Source organism: Sarcophilus harrisii, chromosome 1, assembly GCF_902635505.1.
Source record: "Sarcophilus harrisii chromosome 1, mSarHar1.11, whole genome shotgun sequence".
Lineage (NCBI taxonomy): Eukaryota > Metazoa > Chordata > Mammalia > Dasyuromorphia > Dasyuridae > Sarcophilus > Sarcophilus harrisii.
In genome coordinates this window covers 610,855,928-610,863,964 of record NC_045426.1, presented here as the reverse complement: position 1 = coordinate 610,863,964, position 8,037 = coordinate 610,855,928, and the positions used below count along the sequence as shown (strand labels likewise).

The window sequence follows — 8,037 nt, the reverse complement described above, 5'->3', positions numbered from 1 at the left end:
TCTGGCAAAAATATTTGGTCACTATATTTTATATATAATAAGGACAATGATTATCAAATGACTAATAATGAGACAATTTGAATGTCATTAGTATTAACAATGTTATTGTTCAGTCATTTTTCAATCATGTCTGACTTTTCATGACCCCATTATGGGAATAGTTTGCCATTTCCTTCTCCAGCTCATTTTACATATGAGAAAACTGAGGCAATAGGGTTGGGTGACTTGCACGCAGCCAGTAACTAACTGCCCATAATAGATCAGTCTTAATAATCTTCATAATTAGATTATCTAAATAATAATGAGATATCTCTAGAAGCCTGATCTTATATTGATTTATTAAGTAGCTTAGTTTGTCTTCAATCCTTTCTTTTCTTCTTTTTCACTTTCTTTCTCAAACACAAATCATCTTAGGAGCTGCCCTATTGTAAAACTGATTTTCCTACTATTCAGGAAATTGTCAGTCAACCAAACAAGCATTTTTTAAAGGGTTTACTACATACCAACCACTGTGCTAAGTGTCTGAGTTACAAAGAAAGGCAAAAATACAGGCCTAGTCCTGGAGGAACTTATATTCTAATGAATTTTAGTGAAAGATTTTCTCTATATTTAATTGTTTACAAGTTGTTCAACTTGTAAACAATTAAATATAGAGAAAATCTATAAGGGCAGCTAGGTGGTACAGTGTATAGAGTGCCAGGCCTGGAGTCAGAAAGACTCATCTTCCTGAGTTCAAATCTAGTCTTAGAAACTTACTAGTTGTGTGCCTCTGGGCAAGTCACTTAACCCTATTTGACTCAGTTTCCTCATCTGTAAAATGAACTGGAGAAGGAAATAACAAATCACTGCAATATCTTTTCCAAGAAAACTCCCAAGTGGGGTCATAAAGAATTGGGCACAACTGAAACGACTGAATAACAAGAAGATATACACAGAGTAAAAGGTAATCCGAAAGGGAAATTTTCACTAGTGTTGTTGCCTATATTTTTTTCCCTAAGCACCAAAGTCTAGGCAATCTGATAAAACCATGCTAAGGTGAGATTTAATAAAAGCATCTCTAGGTAAATAGGTGAAGATAAATAATGGTCTCCCAATAGTAGCCTTCTGTAAACAATGTAGCCGTACTACCCTTGGCTCCAATGGAAGGAATTGGAAGTGGCTCCAATGGAAGGAATTTCAAAACAATTAGGAGGGTAAGTAGAGCTTGACATGGGCAGAAGTTATGTATTTAATCAAGCAGGGGCTTTTCTGATTCTTGAATTTCACTAGAGAGCTGAAACCCTATTTGAATAAGGCCAATGCTCATGATTCTTTGGACTACTCAGCTAAGAAAAAAGCATAGTGTGTATAGAGAAATGAAAACTGAATCTGAAGTCAAAAGACTCAGGTTCAAGACTGACATGAAGGTCACTTTTCTGAAACTCAGTTAAATAAAATACTCTCTCACTTTCTACCTCATAGGGTCATTGTAAGGAAAGAATTTTGTAAATTGTCAAGCTCCATATCACGTCAGTTGATATGATGCTGATAGGGTCTGAACTCATGATTTCACTGATTTAAGATGATCTCTGGTGAGGAAACTCTAGGAAAAAAGGAAACAAGTATCTACTGTGTACCAGGTATTGTACTAAGCACTATACAAATACTACCCCATTTGATCCTTACAACAGCTCAGAGAGGGAGCTGCCATTATTCACTTCACTTTACAATTGAGGAAACTGAGGCAGATTACGGGTAAGTGGCTCGCCCAAGGTCACAGAGCCAGTAAGTGTCTGAGGCTAGAGTGAGCTTTCTTGTCTCCAAACCCAGTGCTCTAATCATGTTTTCTCTAGCCATCAGTGCAGCAAAGCATCTGAAGTGGCCTGCCCAGGGTCATTAAGCCAGTGTGTGTCAGAGGCAGTATGATATTATGATGATGATTTTAGTTTCTCAGCCATTATATCTGTCTCCTTACTATTACATTATGGAGCAAAATCTTTTTGGTCATGCTTGGGAACTTTAATAGCAAACTAACAGCTGCCCTAAATACGGTCCCTTATGTGATTCTGCCTATAGCTGGAATGACTCACTTTTCCACCCACAGTGAACTAGAGAGAGACAAAGGTTTCCTTCAGGCCCTTGGAGTTAAGAGTAAATGGCTGAGAAGACAGTGAGAATAAGGAATCTATCTTCCAGGTGAGTTGCCAAGCTCTTGCTTCTAATTATGACTGTTCCTATTACTTAATACCTTTGGAAAACTGACAATACACTAGGTGTTGTGTAGAATGTTTAAATAGACCTGCTTCCTGACTGTTGGGCTCATCGTTTAAATGCCACAGCCTGTGCTTGCTTGTTTTTTGGAAGAGAAAGCAAACCCAGGGGACTCCCCACTTCCTTACGAGAGGGCCCAGAGGCTTTGGCAGAATAGCCTAGGAATGGGGATTACCAAATCCACTACCTTCTCTTTCCTCTGATTTCCTGTTCTTCTTGTGGGAGGAATGGTCAGGGAGAGAAAAAGACCTGCCAAGAGTTGAGTAGAGATAAAATGGGGAGGAGGATATGTCTATTTGGTTCATGAGCATCCCAACCCCTGGGGCTTTTTCACCTATAATCCTATGTCCTTCTGGTTGCTCAAGAAGGCAGGGCACATGGTCTATTGGAAAGAAGGAAGCTTGCATTTAAGACTAAGAGTGTCTCATTCCAACCCTGGCATTGATATTTAATTCCCTACTGATCTTATTATACTGGGCATTCTACTTCTCTGGTCCTTGGTTTTTCCCAAAATGCACTTGGAGTCTGCAGAGAGGGGCTTCAAATTCTGCCATTCTTACTTACTGGATATCTAACTCTAGGTCAGTCACCTCACCTCTAAAAACTTGTTTTTCAACAAGATGAGAACATTAATAATAGTTATAGCATTTATTTACCTGTGTTTAAATGAGCATCAAATGGGATGGTTTGTCGAGTGCTTTGCAAACTTTAAGGTACTTTTTAAATGCCAGTAATCATTATTACTATCATCTATAAAATGAGGGACCTAGACTAAAAGATCTGACCTATCCCTGAGCAGGAATACGCTCTACAGCTTCAACAAGTGGTCATCTATCTTCTGCTCAAAGTCTTCTAGGATCATAGTTAATGTCTATTCATTATTAAAATGAGTCAACAAGGTATAGATTTATTCATTTATTTTGGTTCAAAAAGCCTCAGATGGCATACTGGAAAAAGCGTAGGAATACCTGAATTCAAATTCAGCCTCAGACATTTACTAGCTGTGTGACTCTGAGCAAGTCACTTAATACTGTTTGTTTCAATTTCCTCAACTGTAAAATGAGCTGGAGAAGGTAATGAATGGCAAATCACTCTAGTATCTTTGTCAAGAAAACTCCCAAAAGGTGGCCCAAAGAATTGGACACAACTGAAATGATTGAACAACAAAAGAGCTAAATGCAAAAGTCACTGATCAAATTAGAGGAAATATATATATATATATATATATATGTACATATATATATACAGCTTATATTGTGTATATATATATATATATATATATATATATATATATATATATATATACAGCCATTCTGAGAAGGCACAAACCTTTTAGATTTTGTTCTTTGTTGGAACTGTGAGTAATGTGGGTTGTAGAGATCTTGGTGGCAGAATCTACTAGAGAACAGAGTTGCTTTATGCCTTCTCAAATAGGGGGGAAAGTTTTCTGAAGTATTAAAAGATCAGAAGATCATAGATGTAGGGGTAGAGAGGAGCTTTCTAATCCAAACTTCTTCTTTTACAGGTAAGAAAACAGGAGTTTAAAAAAATGACTTGCCCAAAGTCACGAAGGCAGAAAGCATGAGAAATGCAATTGGATTCTAAGTCCTTATGATAGAACCAATAGTCACTCTTTCCAAAGCATGTTTATAGGGATAAATAAAACAATTCTTTATCTGATGCCTTGTTATTCTGAATTCTTACCAAAAAACTGAGAACTTTTAGGTGGGAAGAAAGAACAAGGTATCCACTGAGAGTTCCAGAGTTTCCCTGGATGGGCACAAATTTAGAGAGATTTATAGAGGCACTGTGAAAAATTGTACCTGTGTCCTTATGCCAGAGGTGCTTTTTGAAATATGAGTTAAAATCTGAGGTTGATTCTCAAAAAATCTGACTTGTGTCCTTCCCAGGAAAACCTGAAATAATAGATTTTGTGTGTGTATCCCGTCTTATCCCGTCAACAGCACATCTCAGACTAACCCAGCATCAGATATAGATTTGATTTAACTGTTCATGCTCTAAGGCATTCCACCTTATTAACATCCTACTAAACTGCTATACTTGCTCTCTCTTAGTTTGAGCTCACAAAGAACAACCCCAAAAAAGAGTCTTCTAGTGTAGTGTTTTCCAAATGCTGATTCAAGGCAAATTTTTACCAATCCACAAAATTTTTATTACTTTAAGGATTGCTCTTCTCAAAACATAAAAAACAACTCAACCCAATATGATTTGCTCTTCTGTTCATTTTTATATTTTACCAATCAACAATGTAGTTTGACTTGGAAAACACTTCTAGTGGTCTGAGGGAGTTAATTTTCCTCCCCGTTGCTTATCTTACTATCAGGAAATGATATCAGGAAATGATTCCCAAGGCCCTGAGGAGGAAAATAGAGTTCAAGGCTTAGTATTATTATCAGTGACCAACTGGGATGAAAGAAGGGTAAGAAAGTATCCTTGATCATATTATTTAATTCTGGCCCCTCCCTACTTTACCCCCAAGCTTGATCTAAGACAGAGAAAGCTGATCTTTGGCATAAATGATATATGAGATCAGGACACAACTGGAAGAGAGGAGGAGGGCCCAGACTGTTCAGTTAAACCAACAATCAACTATGCCCCCCTCCTCTCTGCCATCCTTGCTTCCCTGCACTCTTCGGAAACAAATGAAGAGTTTTTAAGGCAAAATAGTGAGGGAGGAGCGTGTGATCACTGGGACTATGGTAATCTGTACTACTAGCCTAATAAGAGACATCTTGTATGTTGTTGTGTCCCTGAGGAGGGTAGCCAGGGCAACCCTTGAGATGCAAGTACCATGGACCCTCTCTGTTATTGTTGAGAGGACAAAGTCCTCGTTCAACTCATTACAGTACAAATATATAGACTACAAAGACAATAACAAAACAGAAACAAATTTACTTTATAAGAGCTGAAGTCCCTTCCCCCAACTGTCCAGGATCTGGCTGACTAAAATGTCCTATGACAGCCCCTGTATTTTGTTTTTCTCATGCAGCTCACTGGGCAAAGCCAAATTTCTTCTGGGAGGAGAGAAAGACCCTCCAGTCATGAGAAGGCCTTCATAAGTGCCTCTGGAATGCTTTTGTGTAACTTCATGAAGGAAATCTCTTTAGCGAATCTCCATAGCCGTGTTTCACCCTGTGAACAGCTAAGAGAGCAGCAGATACTCAGCCAGAGTGGAGGAAGGGGAGTAGAAGAAAAAGAGGAGGAATACGCCCAGAGGATAAGGGATACAAGTTTGGTTTTTTCCCTTTCCTTCTTTGTTGTAGTCAAACCTCATGCTGACCTGGACTAGTAGAGTATCCCTCTTTCTGAACTTCTTGGCTCAAGAACATGAATAGAGAGAAAAAAATGCACCATAATACAATCATGCTCATGAATGTCAATCAGCTCATCCTCAAAAACTTTGTGAAGGGGGGGGAAGTCTCTCTGAATTTACTTAAAAGGGCAAAACAATAAAAAGGAGCTGCTGCCAACTTGGCTAGCTGGTTTTCTCTGCATCATGTTTCAGGGCTCAAACAGCTCTGAGGAGACCATAATCACTTAGTCCCAGCTTCTGGCAGCATTCCTTCTCAAACGCCAAGCCTGAGGAAGTATACTGCTGAATTATTGAGCCAGAAAATATTAGTGTTGGAGGGGTCCATCCAGCCCTACACCCTCATTTTATAGAAGCAAGCCCCGAGACCCAAAGAAATTAAGACTTTGCCCACGATCCTCAAGCTAGTCAGTGGTGGGACTGGGCCTAATACTGAGGGATGCAAAGAGGGTAGCATTTGCTGTGGGCATAGGAAAAAAGGCTTCATTCCACCAGTAAGCCAGCCAAAGTAAGCAGAAGGCCAAATTAGACCCTGCACACCAGGCACGAGGAGGAACCGATAATTTAAAGCAAGGCATGGAGATGGAGTGATGTGAACTCCCAAGTTATTGATGGTCAAAGTGAAGAGTGAGAAGAGTGAGTTGTTCTCTCCTCTGCCCAGAAGGAAGAGGGAAAGAACCGAGACTCAGCCATCAATTCTGTTAGGGATGTAAAATAATACCAAGACTGGAGACTGGTTAGCCAGAAATATTCCCGCTATCCTTTCAGGCTCCCACATGCTCAGACCCAAAGCTAAAAAGTCTTCATGACAGAAACTAAAACAAATATTACAAAGTCTTCTGGGAGAGCTATTTTCTTTGAACAAATGTGGGCTGCTTGAGATTACATCTAGGTGGCAGGAGAAGCCTTTGGGGTTTGTGGGGATCTGTATATGGGGAGCATGTGCATATGTACCTAGGCACACGTGCAAGAATATATTGGTAAGGGCAGGGAGAGAGTGTTATAAAAAGGCTGCCACAAAGTAAACACTAAGTTTTCTTGGTATCTCTTCTTGACATCTAAGTGTTGAACAGGAAAGCACCACATGGGCTAGCCAACAGCATGAAGCCTTCGTTTCCAAAGGATTTGTTCCAGCTGGTCAGTGACTGGCCTCTCTTCCAGGACTGGTTGGAAACAAGAGGGGGATTTCAAAAGGCCCAGTGAAAAGAATTCAGAGGACATGCCATTATTAATGTTCCTGGTTAGGGATGCTTAATGCAAATTTACTCCCAAAAGACTATTCTACCTTTTCCACTCAAGGCCAAGTTCAAAATGACATGTTCTCTTTACTATGAGCTGAAGGTGAAAGGATAATTTTTGAACAGAAGGGAAAATGCTTTTTCTGATACCAAGCCCTAGAGTGATGATATAAGAGGTGGAAGACCTTATTCAATTTTTACTCTCTGATGTCTGGGTTAAGCATTTAACCTCCCACTGTCTCATTTGTGTTCTTGATAAAAATAAAAGTCTTAGATCTGGAGGTTGATCTGTATAGCAGGCAAAGGGGGATTAAAGTCATCTAATAGAGTCTCATTCTATCTCCATGCCCCAGGAGAGTTTTCCACTGCTGTGCATGTCAGTCAAACTATCTCACTGCAGTAACTATTAACAGTATTCCCCAGACACAATAGGAGCAAAGGAAACTGTCCACTCACGTTGCAAATCCTAGGCCAAAGTAAAGGTCTTTTGGCAGGACAGCATTATATGACATGGCTTAAAGATTCCCTTCTAGGTCCATGATTTTAAATAGACATAAAAAGCCTGTATTAAGTAGCCTAGATCATATAACATTTTAGCTGAATCCCTCTATAAAGTGGCAAAACCTAATTGTCACATTGGTCAGTCAACTGACTCTAATAAACATTATTTTGCTAAATCATGTCCTTACAGAACCAATTAAGGTGGTAGGGTATTTATATATATGGTTTTAGACAATTTTGTGTGTGTGTGTATGTGTGTGTGTGTGTGTGTGTATGTGCCACGAGTAAGCTTCACAAAACACCACCAGAGTGAGTAGCATAAAAACTGCCTTCATTCAAATTTTTAGGGCAAATTAAATTGGGTGTAGAGCAGGAAACCAATAACCCAGGATATTGATCCCCATGGTGAAGCCATTGGGGGAGGGTAACTCACTTGTCTCTCAATAGGGAATGGTATGGGAGAAAGTTGTATCTGGTTCCTATTTTAACTTTTTAGATTTTCTTTTTCATTATGAACTTAACATGAGCAAATAAACGCAAAAGGATTATGTATGAAAACCACTTTCTTACTAATTATTCTTGCTAAAAAAAAATGCTCAGCTCATCAATTTCTACACTCAAGTGCTGTCAATACTGCCTAAATTTGATCCCCATGGGAACAGCTCCAGTTGCCCTTCCTTAGTTATGGTTCTGTCTCTAAATCCATGATGACAACAA

The 8,037-nt window shown here is 39.2% G+C and overlaps 1 long non-coding RNA gene across 1 annotated transcript; it reads left to right on the top strand.

Moving 5' to 3' along the window:
• The first annotated feature begins 1,770 nt into the window (after nt 1-1,770).
• Nucleotides 1,771-7,420, top strand: LOC116420691. Its single transcript, XR_004231095.1, has 3 exons — nt 1,771-2,175; nt 4,595-4,690; nt 5,261-7,420. It is a non-coding gene; the product is annotated as an uncharacterized LOC116420691 (long non-coding RNA).
• The last annotated feature ends 617 nt before the right edge of the window (nt 7,421-8,037 follow it).